Source organism: Pelodiscus sinensis, chromosome 11 (assembly GCF_052426305.1).
Source record: "Pelodiscus sinensis isolate ZL-2025 chromosome 11, ASM5242630v1, whole genome shotgun sequence".
Classification (NCBI taxonomy): Eukaryota; Metazoa; Chordata; order Testudines; family Trionychidae; genus Pelodiscus; species Pelodiscus sinensis.
The window spans coordinates 47728982-47748313 of NC_143062.1; the positions used below are offsets into that span (position 1 = coordinate 47728982).

Here is a 19332-nt window from a genome sequence, read left to right on the forward strand (position 1 = left end):
CAATGCCTGTGTATCCTGAAAGGCCTCAAATATCTGGATAGGCCACGAACACCGGCCTCCATAGGTTCACTGCGAATTCAGGTAGAGATTCTTCTTTCAGGTCTTAGCAAAGCCCTAGCTGGCTCTGATTGGTGGCTAGCTCCAAACTGCATGTCAAGGGCTTGCACCAGGACTGGGCAAGTCTACACAGCATTGGCTCAGCTGCACTAATGCCACTGAAGCACATCTGGTGAAGACTCTGTCATCAGTATCATTACTCCACCTCCGCGAGAGGCAGAAGGTACATCTGCGGGAGATCTCTTCCCAATGACAGTGCCAGTATTGTCAGCGCTTCGGTCACTGTAACTTTAGTTGCTCAGGGGATTTTTTTTTCCCCACACCTCTGAGTGACATAAGTTACACCAACTTAAGTGGTAGTGCAGACCAGCCATCATTTGAGCTACAATGTTTGTGCTGATTCAAATAAACCCCTCAGAATTTTTCCCTTATGATAATGGCTTTTGAATTATCTGAGGTAGGACAGCCTGATCTCGCCTCTGTACTGTAGTTCCAAATAGGATGACAAATTCTTGTAAGCATCTGGTCTTAGCCAAGTCCTCTGGCTGCCCCAATTCTTCATCCAGATGCTGTCCTCCACTACAGCAGATGACCCTTTGATTTCCAGCTGTCGATGAATATTTAGTGCCGTAAGTTCTTGCTTCAGCTTCTCTGGGTTGGCAAGTTCCCAACTGGCCAATGCTGGCTCAGTCGTAAGTTTCATGGACAAGCTCCTGGTCTGTGGCAGACTGTTGGTCGTCTCGTCAATCCATTTTACCCCTCCTACCTGGGTGTGTGCAGCTGGGCTTCCCAGTCTGTCCAGACACTGTATAGTTGCTGCTCCAGAGATTTCACCTCCATTCGCAAGTCATCTCTGAGCTCTTTCTAACCTCTAGATGCTGCTTTAAATTCCTTTTGGGACGTTTCCAGCTCCTGTTTTAGGTCTCGTTTTAAATCCCAATGGCTACTTGTCTGTAAGCATCTGTGTTACATGTTCCATCTTCAATCAGGAGGAACATCAGCTCACTCTCTCGGCGTGGAAATTGGTTCCCATTACTAACACTAGCGCTGCCTGTTTTAACCTAAGCAGCTAGTTTCATTTCAGAGGCTTGAGACATTCCAGTTGGAAACAGAAACTGATGAAGTCTGGTATTTTCTTTCAGGCAAACTTTTTTATTTACAAGGAGCGTAAATAATGAAAACTGGTTCTCCAAACGCAGGAGAAACCAAAAACAAAAGAGGAGCAATTTCTTAGCTTACCGCCTCAATACCCATTATGCAACATCAGACGCAAAAGTTCTCTCTCTACCACTCTCAAGCTTTTCCTAGGGTTGCACTGTGCTCACAGGCTACTACTTAACTTCCTTGCTTGTTCCTTCTACCTTTCTCTCTGTTCTGCCTGTTCTCATATTCTCTGTATTCTCTCACACAATACCCACTGAAATCCCCACGCCCATATGGTGGTAGTTTCTGGACAAATTCTAACAGTTCTTGTTGCAAGTGCTGTTCCTTACAACTATCTTAAATGAAGGGTGAGTTCTCACATCAGTCTGAATGAGGTTCTGACTCAACCCACTATGAAGTTCTACCCAGTGCATATTCTGACCCTACAAAACACACCATTCCCCAATCCCTCTTTATTTGCAGTTAGAAGAGCACCAAAAACACGTATTACAAAAAAAAAGTATCTGAATTCTGGAACTTGATCCCCTGGTTAACTGACCAATGTTTAAGTTTAATGATCTTTAGGGACAGTGCACTGGCTAGGTGTTACCTACAGATGCACGTCCAAACCCTTATTCAAAAGGGAAGTAAAATAGCCCCAATACTAGGGGCTTGTCTATACTTACCCAGACAACACTCTGGAGATTGATCTTCCAGGGTTTGATGCTGCAGGTCTAGTAAGGACCCACTAAATCAACCACTGGCAGCGCTCCCATCGACCTTGGTACTCCACAGGGTCATGAAGAGTAAGGGAAGTTGACAGTTTCCTGTCTATTTCCCACAATGGGGATACCACAGATTTTCAGGAGAAGATACACAACTCTAGCTATGAGAATAACTGGAGTCGACGTATCTTAAGTCAACTTTCTCCCCCCATGCAGAGCTGGCCTAAGATGCTGTGTTCAGGAGTAGTAGAACAAGTCTAGCTCTCCAATGTAGAAAGTCACCAAGAACAGGGCTGGTACAATGGCCCTAAACCAGTCCCCTCTTCTAGCTGCTCCCCACAAACTAAGGGTGTGCCAGGGCAAGAGAAAGTCAATTGGAAGAAGGCGTTATAAGCACAATGCAATGAACTATGGCTATTCAGGGCTGTTGGGTGGTCCCTGAATGACTGTTGTATCCCAAGATTAAGACAGAGCTGCTCGAGGTTGAACCAGCAGCCCACAACTCTAGAGGTGTGAAGATGGAGTAAAGAAAATAAATACAAAAAAACCCCCCAATAATTTGTTCTCCTCCTCCATAGGTATAGTACCCATTTTTACATGTATGGATTACAGAATTAAAACGTAAGGAGCATGTTTTAAGTGGATACCCAAATGGAAAGTAAGGCAGAATCTTGAGCTTTACCTTTTATTCAGCTGCTCATGATTCTACAGTGTTGTAATTTATACTGTGATGCTGCTTCCCGTTGCTATTTGGATATTTATTATGTATTGTTACAAATAAAGCACAATGGATTTCCCAGTGGAAAGACACAGATTTTTCCTCAAAATCCATCAAGCTTTTCTTAAACATTTCCAGAGACATATAAATATATTTACTGATAATCAGACTGTTGCCAATAATATCTGACAGTCAACAGACAACCATCAAAATCTTGTATGGAACTCTCTCAACATGTTGGTACTGGAAATCTGTCAATTCAACTCTTCACACTAAAGTTCACTTGAAGTGTTTTTACTGCTATGTCTGCTGTTTCTATCTGTATAATTATTGCACACATATTTCCAAATGTATTGTTTTTGCCCAAACAGCCAATTATGGAGTTTTGCCAGTGGTTTCAGCTGCATCTTCAGTCATTTTCCTTTTAATTTCTAGATCGTACTCAGCAGCAGGCAGTAAGGTTAATGCTATAATAAGATGTCTTTGCATACTATGCTTCAGCTGTTTAAAGTACAACTACGTGAAGTATAAAGACACAGACTAGGAAAATATATGGAATGAAAATTTGGTTGCAGTTTCCCTAATATAAACAGGCAAATCTACTTTATAATCTAAAGTACTGTGTCTTATGAAAAATTTTAAGCCACCATTCCAAGATTCAGCACACAAATAGCACTAACATGCAGCTAGGACAGATAAAGACAACTGAATAATATTTTCACATTTTATGTAATATTTCACATGTGAATAACTGCAGAAAAACAAAGTGAAAATCTAGTATGTATTTTTGATGTTATAAGAATATTTAATGCTGATCACAACTTCTTATATCAACAACTCTTGAAGTATTCTACACAAAAGACTGGTAGGCAAGCACCTAACTAGACTCCATGACTTTTTAGATATTGATGTTTAAACAAAACAAAACAAAAAACACCCCTTTTATTGCACCATTTAAAAATGATGGCAGGAGAAATGTATATTATGTCAAACAAGGAATACTTAAAGCATTAAAACATAAACAAAGACATACTTTACAAGGGGGACAGGATCTAATCAAGACAAAACAGATTAGACACATAATTAGACAATTTACAAAATGTATTCTTGAGCTTCTTTTCAGTGTAAAAGACAGATAGTGGATTATTCAATGTACACAGTTATGGTGACTACAAATTTAAGATTTTAAATTAGCTCTCTGAAGTAGATTGTTATTTTAAGTTGTAGATCAAAATCTGTACAATTTTAAATTACCACCTTGTAGGGATCTAAATATACTAGCAATATAATATGCAGATCAATATAATCTGAAAATGTGACAAATTATTTAGGTGCTATACCACTAACCTTAAAAGAGACGTTGATTCTTATACAGGTACATCCCTGTTCTCAATGTAAACAAAGGACAGTGGCATGCACCCCAGGGTAAGGATGTCAGCATTTTTCAAACACCTTTCTGACTGTTCTATTTTATGGTGATGCAATTTGACCTACATTTTCAATGGCTAAAGAGAGACAGAGAAATACAAAAGGGAGAGATGGAAACGAGAGACATTTTCTGTCCTCACCCTCCATTAACTAGATCTTTGTCCCTGAAAGGAGTATTAACGGGAAAAAAAAACAAGGTGGCATATCCTAGTAGTAAATTTGAATAGAAAGCTTAAAAATGGGAGGGGGGGGGGGAAGAGGAAGAAAGACATAAAAAAGGTTTTTTTCTATGATCCTGTATCCTCCATAAATAAAGCAAAACATAATGCAGAATCAATGTTAAATGCCAGAAATAGGAAAGCTCTTTTTATTTAATTAGATCTCCCATAGTAAGTGGTAATGGAATGGGGGTCCCTTGCTTGACATACCAACACGCAATCCTGGCAAAATTCCGCCAGTACCTAGGCCTCTACCCTATTGTCTGTGAAGTTTGTATGCAAAACGGTACTAGATCATTGTCAACTCTCACAAAGCCAGGATTTTAGGTACCACATGTATCCTGTACATTGGACTCTGGCTAGAGTTATTTCCAGCCTAGAATTTCTTTCAACTATTGCTGTAACAGCTCATACTCCCCTAGTGTCTGCTGTCAGTTTTACCAATTTTATGTCTAATTTTAATCACCTATAATCTATCCCAAAGCATGCAACAAACCCCCCACCAACAACAAACTTGAGGTTTAAAGTAAAACCCACTATCACAGATAAACTTAAGTACAGAAATACCCATGAAAACAGTGGTACAAAACCAGGCTGCTAGTATTCAAATGATGTCGTCCTATTGTCAAGTATTCCTAAATCAGCTATCTACATTCATTTAATCCTAAAACATGAGATAATGAATATGGCATTTTCAACTTCAATGGTTTTATACTGAAGACAGAGAAAATAAAAGTTGAAATGTTTTTGTCATTCTATTGTAAGTGAAGTCAGCTTTGCTTTTAAAACACATTTTTGTAATCTCTGAGCTAAGTTACTATAGTTGAAATGTTTCAGATGGGGCAGCTGCGTTTGTTGTTTTTTAATTTTTTTCAGTTACAGACTAAGGGTACATCTAGACTACAGGCTACTGTCGACAAAGAGCATCCAGACTACATCCCGTTCTGTTGACAAAGCAAGCTGCTTTGTCGACATGAGAGTGTGGACACAAAGGACAGTGTAGATGCAATAACGCCTTCTGTTGACAGAACTCTGTAGACAAAAGGTGTTATTCCTCGTAGAATGAGGTTTACCACAAAACTGCCGAGTTCTGTTGATCTTATGTCGACAGAACTCAGCGGTAGTGTAGAAACAGGTATAGTTTTGTTGACAAAAGTCCACTTTTGTCGACAAAACTCTGTAGTCTAGACACACCCTAACAGTCCAGCAGCACCTTAGAGACTAACAAAAAATGTAGATAGTGTCATGAGGTTTCATGGGCACAACTCACTTCTTCAGATGAAAGTTAATGATACCATCTACATTTTTGGTTAGTCTCGAAGGAAGAGCTACTCAACATGGGGCCTGTTTGTTTGCAGCCCGCGATACAGTTTACGTGGTCTCAACACGTGGCCTGTGGGTGGGATCCTTTAAACGTGGCTTCCACTGGGAACATGCTCCACAATGGCGAGTCAATATAATGGTCTTCTGTTTATATGAATTTTAGTAGTTAAATTCCTGGACTGTCATTGCTCATTGAAAGTGCTGTCATAGGGGGTGGAAATTGGGTAAATATTGCATTTTATTAATATCAGCAGAACTGACTTAAATGGGGCCTGTGTTTGGTGTAGTCTTGCCTTATTCTTTGTATTCGTGCCTGTCAGTATGAAATCAACTATTTACATATATATTTGCACGAATATGCAACCACACTTAAGTTGCGGCCCTCGGCATGCTGTGAATATCATTGTGGCCTCCGGGGCTTCCAAAGTTGAGTAGCTCTGCTCTAAGGGTATGTCTACATGGCACACTTATTTTGGAATAAGCTATTTTGGAACAGAAACTCCGAAATGGTTTATTTGGAAATAGCACGTTTACACAGCAAATGCCCACTGAAATAGAGCTGAGCTATTTCAAAAGAGCACGTCCACACTCATTGGATGCTGAATCGCATTTAGGGCCACCCGGAAGCACTTCAGGGAGGGCATCAGGCACTTCCTGGAGCTGCTTCCTGAGGCTCTCTCCCCCCCTCGTACAGCCATGTCTCAGGCTCCTCTCCTCTCCTTTGCCTACCTCATTAAGGGACAGCAAAGCCTTCTCACTGCCTCCTCTGGCTGCCCTTGCAGAAACCACAGCTCTTTAGCCATGGAGTCAGACCTGCCGCCAAGCAGTTGACGGCTCATAGACCCCCGGCACCTCCTGCTGAAGTTACTGCAGGCTGCCCTTGTGGCTCTGCAAGAACAGGACCTGCCACTCACTCTGGGGCCTCCTCTCCTCTCTCCACATGCTGCTCTGGCAGCATGATCCCTCCTGCCATTCCCTGCGCACCGTGCACCTGCCGCTTCTGGCGCCGGAACACCAGCGTGACTGGATGTCATGAAGCAGTGGGGCGACCAGCAATGGCTCTAGAATTTCCGCATGCGGAAGGACACCTTCACAGAGCTCTGCCAGTTGCTCGCCCCTGCCCTCCAGCGACAGGGCACCCACATGAGACCTGCCATCCCTCTCCAGAAGCGGGTCACCATTGCTATCTAGAAGCTCGCCTCACCAGACAGCTACCGTTCCGTCCAGAACCAGCTCGGCATGGGGAGATCGGCCATCGTAGTCATGCAGGTATGGCGCTTTCCTGCAATTGTCCCAGGAGGGCAGTGAACTGTCGGAATGGGGTTCCCTAAGAGAAGGTGCTACTGGGGCCCCCTCCACATCTCCCCCCTTGCCCTCCTGGCAGGCTCCCCTGGCAGGGGACCAGTGTCCTCTGCCTCACACCCTTGCCCGGGAGTAGATGCTGCCCCAGGAGTGCAGGCATGTCCGTGTGCTGTGTGTGTGTCTGTGACCCATCCTCCCTGGGGGTGGCCTGTGGTGGGAAGTTAGAAGTAAGGCAGGCCTCTCTGGAAGCCCTGCGAGCAGGGGCGCAAGGTTCCCGAGCAGCTGCCTCAATGCGGCTCTGTGCTCCGGACTGCTGCTCCATGTGCAGCCACCTGCACAGGCTGCTGTGCCATCCCCAGCAAGAGAAGGTTGGGTGAGGAGTGTGCAGCCCCTTGCCTCCCCCGTGTGTAGCCCCTTGCCTCCCCCGTGTGTGTCCAGGGAAAGTCATGGAACTCACCTGATGGGCCGTCCCCAGCCTCGTCCGAGCCCTCGTTGACATCCTGGGAGAGGGGGTACCGGCTCCAGGGACAGGGTGAGGTCCTGAGTAGCGGGCATGTGGAGTGTGGTGGCCACCTCCTCCTCATTGTCATCCTCCTCCACTGCCGCGCCCTCCGGGAGGCTGACACCAGGCATCTCCAGGCTGGAGTCAATGACAAGGGGAGGGGAGGTGACCTGCCCCCTTTCCAGGATGCCATCGAGCTGGGTGTAGAAGCAGCAGGTCCAGGGTGTCACTCCCGACCGGGAACTCCTTTCCCGAGCCTTGGAATTAGTCTGCCGGAGTTCCTTGATCTTCATTCTGACCTGGTTCTGAGTGCGACTGTGCCCGCTGCGGACCAGGCAGTTGGCCATGCGGACATACATTTCAGCATTTTCCCATCTGACGGGGAGCTCCTGGCCGTTGGACTGCTCCCGCCAGATCTCAATGAGATCCAAGATCTCCGCGGCCGTCCATGATGGCACCCTCCCCCTTCAGCCCCAGGCAGGGGCTTGGGAGCTGGCTGCAGATGGGCTGGCAGCTGTGGAGGCCTCAGATGGCAGAGGTAGGGCAGAGCAGAGCACTGCTGTGTGCCACAGGCCCTTTCCCTTTGGCGGCAGCTTTAAGGGCTGCAGGGGAAGAGGGACTACAGAGTTTTGATGAGTGGCCAGAAGGGCACCCTTGGGAAGCTCTGGAGGCACCTTATTTTGAAATAACCACAGCTGCGCTGTCTACACACGCCCTATTTCGAAAGAACGATTTCAGAATCAGCAGTATTCCTCGTAAAATGAAGGTTACGGATTTAGAAATAAGGTGCCCGTTCCTCCAAAATAATTTCAAAATAACAAGTTTGCTGTGTAGATGCTCGCTTTGTTATTTCTAAATAGCACTACTATGGAGACATGCCCTGTGGTGCTGCAGGACTATTCATTGTTTTTTACATTTTTGTAGTTGAAATGTCAGCTGCTTGCTATTATACAGTCATTGGTGTAAAATAAAACTGAACCTTTCCGCTTTAGATTACAAGATACTTGGCTGTTGTTCAGCATGTCTGCAGAGTGCCTTCCACTATCCTCATTCATGGAGTGCTGCTGCTAAGCACCACAATACACAATGGCTGAGTCTAGACTGGCAAGATTTTCTGCAAAAGATTGTCAGTGTTCTTGCGCAAATACTATGCTGCTCCCGTTCGGGAAAAAGCCCTCTTGCACAAATGTATTTGCGCAAGAGGGCCAGTGTAGACAGCTAAAAAGTGTTTTGTGCAAAAAAGCCCCGATGGCGAAAATGGCGATCGGGGCTTTCTTGTGCAAAACCGCGTCTAGATTGGCACGGACTCTTTTCCACAAAAAGTGCTTTTGCGCAAAAGCATCCGTGCCAATCTAGATGCTCTTTTCCGCAAATGCTTTTAGCGGAGAAACTTTTCCGTTAAAAGCATTTGCGGAAAATCATGCCAGTCTAGATGTAGCCAAACAGTAATAAAAAAAACTGCCGTAGCACAGTAAAACTAAAGGACAGGCTTTGATCTTATTTACACCCGTGTAAATCCAGTGGCTCCAGATAAATTTCTCTGGATTTACACCCATGTAAATGAAGGCAGAATCCGTGCTAAGTGTTGTTTCAAGCCACAAATCAATGTAAAGTTTATATTAACTCCTAATAGTGACCAATAAAGGCAGCCCTCCACTTACCACACTGCATTGCAGCTGGGCTGTTCTAGCATTTGGTGAAGACACTACTATGCCAGTGTGAGAGCTTCTTCCATCAGCATGGTTAATCCACCACTGAGAGAGGCAGTTGTTCCTATGCTGACAGGAGAAAAGCTCCCATCAACACAGCATCCGGGTGAGGCTGGTACAACTATGCTACTCTAGATTTTTGGCACTCCTGCGTGGCATATTTATATTGATGCACGTTTATTGTGTAGACTTGAGAAGGAGGGATAGCTCAATTGTTTGAGCATTGGCCTGCTAAACCCAGGCTTGTGAGTTCAATCCTTGTGGAGGCCATTTAGGGATTTGGGGCAAATATTTGTCAGGGATGGTACTTGGTCCTGTTGTGAAGGCAGGGGACTGGACTCAATGACCTTTCAAGGTCCCTTCCAGTTCTAGGAGATAGGCAATCTCAATTAATTATAAGATATTACTAGGCTAACTTTCTGGTTTATGTGGTAATAGCTCTGTCCTGGACTGCAGACCTTCTTCCCCAATGGCTGCTAGGTGGCTCTGTATATCTCCCTCCAGGCCTGCTGCCTCTGCTGTCATAGCAGTGGTACAGGCTTAGTCTACACTAGGAGTTTAGGTCAAGTTTAGCCACATACAGTTGATTTTCTAAGCAGAGTTCACGCTGCCAAGTCCATCCTTTCCCTTGAAAGAGCTGCTGATGTCGATTTCAGCTCTCCTGCTTTTCACAAAGAGTAATGCAAAATTTGACCTTGCATGATCGAATTTCTGATAGAGTAGACACAGTGTCGTGACAGTCGATGTTCTTGGCCTCCAGGAGGCATCCAACAGTGCCCTGCTGTGACCACTCTGGCCAGAGCTTGCGCCTCTACTGCTCTCCGGGTGAACAAGAAAAGCCCTGGGAAAGTTTGAATTTCATTTCCCATATGGCCAGCATTGTGAGCATGCCTAAGAGCAGGCAGCACACCTGAGCAGATGTGGCCACGAATTCAAGTTCCACAAGTTCCAGTTGGCAGGGGTGCAAAAGAGCACTAGAACGGAGTGTGAAGGAGATCTTGGATCTCTTCAAGGCCTGGGGAGAGGAATCGATTCTGAGCTCCAAACCAGCAAAAAAAGGCACTGCAATCTATGCAAAGTTTGCAAACTGCATGGCGGAGAAAGGGATGCCTGGCAGTACTGTGTTAAAATAAAGGAGGTGTGACTGTCCTATCACAGGACAGTGTGGTGGTGGAAACGAGGAAGATGAGACTGGCCAGCCAGAGAGTGGCAGGAGCCAAGAAAGTTTTCTAACCCTGGAGCCAACCCTCTCTTCCCAGACATCTCATGGTTGGGCACTGATCCCGGGTGGACACTTCTGGTGAGTTCACAATTATTTTCTTACTACCAGAGGGTCACAGCAATTATGTGGCATAGTCTATGCCGACAGTGCAGGGGGGCCGGAATAGCTTGTTCACATGAATCGAGATGGAGGAATCCTCCCAGAATATCTCCACGAAGCCCTCATACAGGAACTCTTTGATCCTTCTCACAAGGTTTCTGGGAAGGCCTGCCTTATTCTATCTTCCATGGCAGGACAGCTTCCCATGCCACGCCTGCAGTAAGTGGTCTGGTGTCATTGCCGCACAAAGCATTACGGCATAAGGCCCAGGTTTCTGACCACATTCATTTGGCATCTGCTCCCGATCACTGTGTAATTTGGAGAAGATGGTATCTCACAAGGCAACCTGAATGAAGGAGGGGAAGCTATTAGCTGCTGCCTCTTCTGCTAGCATGGCATGGGCCTCATGGCTTCCCTCCCTCCTGCTCTTGGCTCTCTCCCAGGAAATTGAGTGTGGTGGACAAAGAGGAGGGAAGCCACGTGACCTGCCGCCCTGCTCCACTACCTCCCACCCCATGATTATGCCCTAGCCAGGCCTCTTACCATACCTGCCTCCAAACTGCATAAGTTCAAATGCTCCCTTGAGAACTGCGCTGTGTACCTGCTCTACAGTGACCACTTTAAAGCATAACTTTGGTCTTGCACAGAATACATCTCCGTTGTCCTTAGAAAGTCCTTCACCCTACATTAACAAATTAGATTTTGGACTTCACAATGCATCTCCTATAATCTGTGCCCCTGTAACTTTTCATTAAGCGGGAACAGAGGCAGCTTGCTGCATATTCTCCCATCTACAGCAGCTGTCCAGCTTGCACAAATCCACAGGTGAAAACAGACAAGAGACAACATGTTTAAGGAGCAAACAGAGTGGAGGAACACATTCCTGGAGGGGATACGAGTGGAACGTCAAAAGAGGATAGCAGAGTGGCAGGAAAGGAGAACATGCAGGGAACTGCAAGTGAGGCACCAGGAGAACGTCCTTTCATCCCTGATGGCTGTGATGGAGCACATGGTGGTGTGCCTGGAGAGGATCCACACACACACTCCTGGCAGAACACCAGTTCCTTAGTCTCCATCCTCAGAGGCCCTAGGACATGGAGGTTGTGGACCTCAACGGCAATCTCACACTCAACCTCCAGTGCCTCGGGAGGCAGAAGGCTGTCCTTGCGTTTCTGATTTCCCACCCCTTCAGGTTCCACCATGGACTCCTGTTCTGTCTCTGCTGTCTTCCCTAAATAAAACAAAAAAACCCCCACACGATTGCTGAATAGTCTCTGTATTGCTTTTGGTGCAGGGGTCAGGTGGAGGATTACAGGCAAGGACGCTGAATACAGGGGCGCCTCGTTAAGAGCAACATGCATGACTCTCAAAACTGGCTATTCATAAGACCTTCTTTCAAAGCCTTTCTGATTTGCCCTGCCCCGTGCTGTGCTCTCCTTATTGCCCTGGTGTCTGGCTGCTCAAAGTCACTGGCTAGGCGCTCTGCCTCAGTCTCCCGCCCTGCCAGATAGCATTCCCCCTTGCTCTCAGAGATTTTGGAGCACTCAGCAGGCTACCACCACAAAGGGGATGTTGCATTCGCTGTGACCTAACCTAGTCAGTAGACTCCTAAACCTACCCTTTAAATGCTCAAAAGCACATTCAACCACCATTCTGCATTTGCTCACCCTTTAGCTGAACCGCTCCTTACTGGGGTCCAAGCTGCCCGTGTACGGCTTCATGAGCCACTGGAGAGAAGGAGTAGGCTGGGTCGCCAATAATGATCGTTATTGGCATTTCCACCTTTCCAATTCTGATTTTTTGCTCTGGGGAAAGAGTTCCAGCTTGCAGCTTTCTGAAGAGGCAGAAGTTCCCAAAGATACATGCATCAAGCACCATTTCCAGCCATCCCACGTTGATGTTGGTGAAACGGCCGTGCGATCCACCAGCGCCTGGAGCACCATGGAGAAGTACCCTTTGTGGGTTATGAACTGCCTGGCAAGGTAATCAGGAGCCTAGATAGGGATGCGTGTGCCATCTATCACCTCGCTGCAGTTAGGGAACCTCATCTTGGCAAAGCCCTCCACCCCACCGTGGCATGCATGTTTCCCAGTTACTACCCTCCGTAGTAGAGTGGTATTGATTGCTTTGGCTGGTTGAGTAACAGCAGCCACCTCTGTAGATTTCCCCACTCCAAACTGATTGCCAACTGATTGGGAACTGTCTGGTGTTGCAGGCTGCCAGAGAGCAGTTGCCATGTGCTTCTTCACTGTCAAAGCAGGTCTCATTCAGGTGTCCTTGTGCTTCAGGGCAGGGGAATGCCACTCACAAACTTCGTGGAAGTGGGCTTGCACATTCGGAAGTTTTGCAGTCACCACTGACTGTCCCATACTTGCAGCACTGTGTGGTCCCATCAGTCTGCTTGTCTCAGCACCAGAATCAGCATTCCATTGTTTCCACGAGATCGAATGCCAGCTACGTTTCCAATTCACTCAGCCACCCAAGGGCTTGCCTGAATAGCAGACCCAGGGTTTCCTAAGATTCCTCCTCATCCTCTTCCTTGAATGAGGTGCATACACACTCAACATACTCCACCATTAGATACGTGAAGGTAGACATCAACGTCACAATGCTGTGATGCACAATGCGATTCACAAGGGGGGGGGGGGCACGCTCATGCCGCGATGGTGTCTGCACAGGTAGCCAGGATCAAAAAGGGCACCAAAAGACTGTTTCCCATTGGTCTCAAACAAGGAGGGAGGGAGGGAGGGAGTAGAAGAGCACATTATGGAACTCCAACGACATGAACCCAGAACTACTTGCTACACTATTTTGGTCCCAGTGTGCACTGGGAGCATAACCCAGAATGCAAAGTGGCACGCGCACTGTGGGATAGCTACCTATAGTGCATAACTCTCAAAGTCAACAGCAGTCTCTCTACTGGGGACATGCTACTTTGAACTATGTTGAATTCTTGCCCACAGTGAGAACATGGACTTTCGATTTTACAAAGTCAGGTGGTAAGGAATCAACCTTAATTAATTTGACTTCATCTCACAAGATAGAAATTGCCTCAGTAGTGGCTTGGGGTGGGAAGGTACAGAGTAACTTGGTGAGGGCAGGGAAAGAAGGGGAGGAAGTAAACTTAAAGCCTACGTTGACTCAACAGAGAAAAGGCAGAAAGAAGAATCACGGGACGGGACACAATCTGGAGAGGGAAGTACTGCAAGGATGAAGGAAAGGAATTAATTTTTAGAGAGTTGGAGAGCACTGTAGAGGGAAATCCCTGGATATGGGCAGAGACAAGGCTGAAATAAATACTTCCCAAATGTATGAATTCCCCATGCCTACAAGAGCATGGGGAAATTCTCCCTCTTCAAAACAAAATTCAAGTCATGCATTCCTTTACTTTTATTATCCCTCTGTCTACATCATCTTTATCTCTCTCTCTCCCAGTGAGCAGGTCTTATTGCCACAAAAAGTGTAATATTTCTGTATACACAGTTGTTTGAAATTGACTTAGAAAGGAGATTCTGGATTTTTTCAAGGGCTGTCAAGCAATTAAAAATTTAATCATGATTAATTGTGCTATTAATTTCATGTGCTGCCTCTTTGAAATTCTGCGGCGGCATTTCAAAGGCACAGTGCTGCGGAAGCCAGGGATCAGATGGAGTCCTCAGCTGACCCCAAGCTCAGTGCAGCTGCCCCTTTGAAACACAGCAGTGGTGTTTCAAAGGGGCAGCACTGTGGGAGCCCAGGATAAATTAAATTATTGGAGATTACCTGAGATTACCTAACTCCTAGAACTAGAAGGGACCTTGAAGGGTCATGGAGTCCAGTCCCCTGCCTTCACTGCAGCACCTAGTACCATTCCTGACAAATTTTTGCTCCAAATCCCTAATGGTCTCTGCAAGGATTGAACTCAAAACCCTGGGTTTAGCAGGCCAATGCTCAAACCACTGAGCTATCCCTCCCCCCAGTCCCCATCTTACCCCAGCTTGGTGCAGTACTGCCTCTTGAAAAGGCTGCCACAATATTTCCAAGGGGCAACACCGCAGGAGCCTGGGGTCAGCTGGGGACTCCAGCTTGGGCTCTGTGCAACCCCTTTGAAGCACCAGAAAAGCACTTCAAAGGGGCAGTGCAATGCGGAGCTGGGGATCAGCTGGGCACTGCCCCTTTAAAGCACTTCAAAGGGGCAGCGCAGCATTAACGCCTGCGATTAACACGTTTAAAAAATTAACACGTTAATCCTGCCCTGAGTTAATCGCAGGTGTTAACGCACATCAATTGACAGTCCTAATTTTTTCTGTTGCAAACACAAACCTATTTCAGTTTCAGTTACCCTAAAGTTTCCATTTCTAATATGGAAAGAAGAAAGGGAGCAGTGATTCACAGGGCTTTCTTAATTAAATTTGCCATTATTAAAACATCTTTGTTTTTGGTTGTTTCATAGCCCTGGTGTTTGGTTGGTTGGTTAGTTTTTGGAGTGTTCCTATTGTGTCAGGACATGTTTTGCTTCATTTGGTTGATTTTTGGTTATGGAGAAAAATATAGGGATTACAGTAGGGATTACAGACAGAGGAGTCATGTCATCAATGTTTTGAGATTTGCTTAAAAATCATGAGTTCTTTTCATAATTATGTATTTTGCATTTAGAATGCAGGCAGTTCATGTTTTCAAGCTTTCCTCTGAAACAATGAGGGCTAGAAACTTCTGTTTGAAGATGAGTCTCATGTATTTACCTGGCCCTAGAAGCTAGGCTTTTAAAAAATACACCAAATATTGCAAGACTTGTGATAAAATCATGAGAGCTGGCAACACTGTGATTATGCAAACCACACACCCAGAACTACAGTGCCGGGAATAGCATAACTGGGAGGGGGGAAAATAGTTTAACATAATAGCAGCATTCCAATAGTTCAGTTGAGACTATTCCATTTCTGTGAAACGCATGTTGTAGATGAAGAAAAACTAAAATATTACTATGCTGTTTCTCAATTACCAGCTATTTTAAATGTATGGGTATTTGGTACCATTTTAGAGTCTATGATCAAGACCTCCTTGTTTTGTTCAGAACAGGCAAAACTAAACAAACAAAAAACACCTCTAATCAAACTTATTTATGTGACATTTTATCTATGTGCCATGTTAAAAACCTAAATAAAAAATTTCATCATTGAGGTCATGTCTACACTACGCGGAAGATCGACGCCACTGCAGTCAATCTTCTGGGGTTCGATTTAGTGGGTCTAGTATAGACCCAATAAATAAAACTCAGAGGGCGTCCCCATACTCCTGCTCCCCACAAGGAGTAAGCGAAACCAACAGAAGCATTTTCTCCCGTCAACCTCCCGCTGTGTGGATGGCGCAGAAACACGATTTAAGATATGTAATTACATAGCTGGCGTTGACATATCTGGAGTTGCATATCTTAAAGTCGACTTTCTGCTGTAGTGTAGCCCAGGCCTGAGTGAATGTTTAGTTGTAAATTTTAAACTCCTAAAGACACTGGTGTCACTGCAGAAATGCTGGCAGAACTTTAATACTAATGACCCTGATGAATTTTAACACTGATGCTAGGGACTAGACTAGATGACCTTCCCATGTCCCTTGCAGTCCTAGAACTCTGACACTTGTGAGAACCACAAATCTGTTTTTAAAAAATTCAGTTTTCACTAACTATATTGAAACATGCCCCAATTTAGCAAAGTTTTTAAATAAATGAGCTGCCTCTCCCCCGAAGTTAATAGGGCTACTGACACATTTCACAATAGAAACGTGCGTAAGTATTTTACAGAGACAGAACAAAAATGAAACATGATAAACATTTAATAGCTAACTCCCAAATGCTGTTCTCAATTAGGAATATAAAAAAAGGAATAAAAATATTAACAGTGAAAACTATAACCGTTCTATCGGTTACACAGAGATGCCAGTGCTGCTGGGGCTGCCAGCAGCCCCATCCATAGTGTAACCATTAATGCTAACTGATAAGCATCTGCTTCTCAGTAACTGGTTAACCACCTACATCCCTATTCTCAATCTAGTGAAGCAATTTAATATGGCATTTAAAAGTCTGTTATTAAACAAATAACTATGGGCTAGTCAGGAAAAGTATTAGAGGAAGGGAGTTCTGGTTAATCTCTCTCCTCAAAATAATAATAATTTGCAATGTTACTTCATTTCATTGGGTGTCAGATATTCTTGGTAAATGATATACTCAAACAATACTTCCAATCTGTGTAAGTACCACTCAGACATTATGTAGTTACCGCCATTATTCCCTAACATCAGATTCACGGCTATTGGTCTCCTGCAAGAAAAACAGTTCACTAGTTTCTTTATTCTTCTTCTGTCTATGACCAAACACGCTGTTCAAGACGCACTATAAAAACAACACTGTAAAATTCTTTATAGCTTTATCAGTTGCATCCAATATAACAGTGTTATTTAGTACACCTCCTACCGACTGCTACTCGCACCCAGAAATGAACACATGCCAAAAGACTGATACAGTCACAGGTAAAATGGAATTAAATAGGATTAAGAAACACATTGTTCACACGGTTAGCTATTTATATACCAGATGATCTAACTGGCAGTCTTTTGAAATCAACTATTTCTATCACCTGCACATGTGCAACCACAATAATAATTGGTCAGAGAAATATACTCACATAACAGTTCTTCTCCACAAGGAACAGCATGAAGCCCCTTGTTTCTCAAGCAGAAGTGACAGCTTTACAATTGGACTGTGTATATAAAAGAGGGCAGGTACTCTTAACAGGATACAGAACTTAGAGGATTATGTGTCAAAAATAAGATGCTTAGGGAAACACAACCCTTCTTGATGTTGCTTGATGTGGTCCCCCCCACCTGGACAGCTGGAATTCAAGTGTTGCATTCCGCCTCTTTCCCTTGCTCAGGTAAACATTTCTATAGCGTGAGCAGTTATAATTCTACTCAACTGGAATCAAGGAAGCAAAAAGGGAACCAGTTGCTCAGTCATTGCCCTCCTCTCCATAATTTACCCTGAAATGATAGACAACTCCATGGACACATTCCCATCGTTAACTAAAAAAAAAAAAAAAAAAAAGTGGAGCCGAAAGACAAGATAAAGGAGGTAGTACATAAACGAGGCACAGGAATTGGAATACAAGATGTATTAGCCCATATGTTCTAATCACTCCTAAGGCAAGTAGGTGTTAAGAGTGTTAAATGCCCTGGTTGAAATAGACAAAGCACATTTTTCTTAATCTAGACCATGATTATCTCTGCCTCTGATACACAGATACATACATGCAAGTTGTTGTTCTTTTAATTTTTTCAGCGCATCCTTGAATTGGATGTTTGAGACTCCATAAATAAAATAGCATGCATATCAGAAATATTTCTTATAAAATAACAGCAGAATAAAACTAGATGACAGAGCCAACATAGTGGCTCTTATGCCATGCCCTTCGGTCCCCCATCCAGCACAGGGTCACGGTAAAAAAGAAGAGAGCACGGCCATGGAACTTGGCGATCGGGGCAGGTCCCGGATGATTAAGAAAAGGTAAATACAGTGCACATCTTTAAAAAGGGAGACGGAGGAAGATCCAGGGAACTACAGACTATCAGCCTCACCTTGGTGCCTGGAAAAAACCACAGAGTAGGTCCACAAGGACACTTGGGGGAGAGGAAGATGAGCAGGAACAGTCAACATGGATTCACCAAAGGCAAGTTATGCCCGAGCAACCTGATTGTCTTCTACGATGAGCTAACTGGTTCTCTGGATATGAGGAAAGCAGTGAACATGATAGATCTTGATTTTAGCAACTTTTTTATATGGTCTCCCATAGTATTCTTGTTAGCAAGTTAAAAAAGTATGGCCTGGATGAATGGACTATAGGTCGATAGAAAGCTGGCTAGATCATTGGGCTCAATGAGTAGGGATCAATGGCTCAATGCCTAGTTGGCAACCAATATCAAGCAGAGTGCCCAGGGTTGGTCTTGGGTCTGGTTTTGTTCAACATCTTCATCAGTGATCAGAATGACGGGTCGATTTGCATCCTCAGCAAATCTGCAAACGACACTCAGTTGGGAAGAGGGTTCAATATGTTGGAGAGCATGGATAGGGTCCAGAGAGACCTAGACAAATTGGGGGATTGGGCCAAAAGAAATCTGATAAGGTTCAACAAGGACAAGGTCAGAATCTTGCATTTAGGATGGAAAAATCTCATGCTCTGCTACAGGCTAGGGACCGACTGGCTAAGCAGCAGTTGTGCAGAAAAGGACGTGGGGATTACTGTGGATGAGAAGTTGGCTATGAGTGAACAGTGTGCCCTTGTTGCCAAGAAGGCTAACAGCGTATTGGGATGCATCATTAGTAGCATAGTCAGAAGATCGAGGGAAGTGATTATGCTCCTCTATTTGGCACTGGTGAGGCCACATTTGGAGTATTATGTCCAGTTTTGAGGACCCACAACAGAAAGGATGCAGACAAACTGGAGTAAGTCCAGCATAGGGAAATGATTAGGGGGCTGGGGCACATGACTTATGAGCAGCAGCTGAAGGAATTGAGCTTATATTTAGTGTTCAGAAAAGAAGAATGAGGAGAGATTTAATAGCAGCTTTCAGCTACCTGAAGAGGGGTTCCAAAGAGGATGGAGCCAGGCTGTTCTCAGTGGTGGGAGTTGACAGAACAAGAAGCAATGGTATCATACTGCAGGAGATCTTGGTTGAATATAAGAAACATATTAGGATGGTGGTGACGGTGGGGGTGATAGTAGGAGGGTGGTGAAGTACTGGAATGGGTTACTTAGGGAAGGGGTGGAATCTTCATTCCTAGAGATTAAGTCTTGACAAAGCCCTGGCTGGGATGATTTAGTTGGGGTTGGTCTTGCTTCGAGCAGGGGGTGAACAAGA

General features: G+C 44.8%; 1 protein-coding gene across 11 annotated transcripts in view; it reads right to left on the bottom strand.

Annotated features, from left to right (window-relative positions):
- The window catches only part of ATXN7 (ataxin 7), a 179769-nt gene that overhangs the window by 142350 nt on the left and 18087 nt on the right, over positions 1-19332 (bottom strand). For 2 of the 11 annotated variants that reach the window (XM_075938492.2, XM_089781268.1), the window contains exon 3: positions 17103-17177. The exons of the other annotated variants lie outside the window; for them this stretch is intronic. The gene's annotated coding sequence lies outside the window, so the exon portion shown is untranslated. The remainder of the gene's footprint in view (positions 1-17102; positions 17178-19332) is intronic. 11 annotated transcript variants of the gene reach the window in all.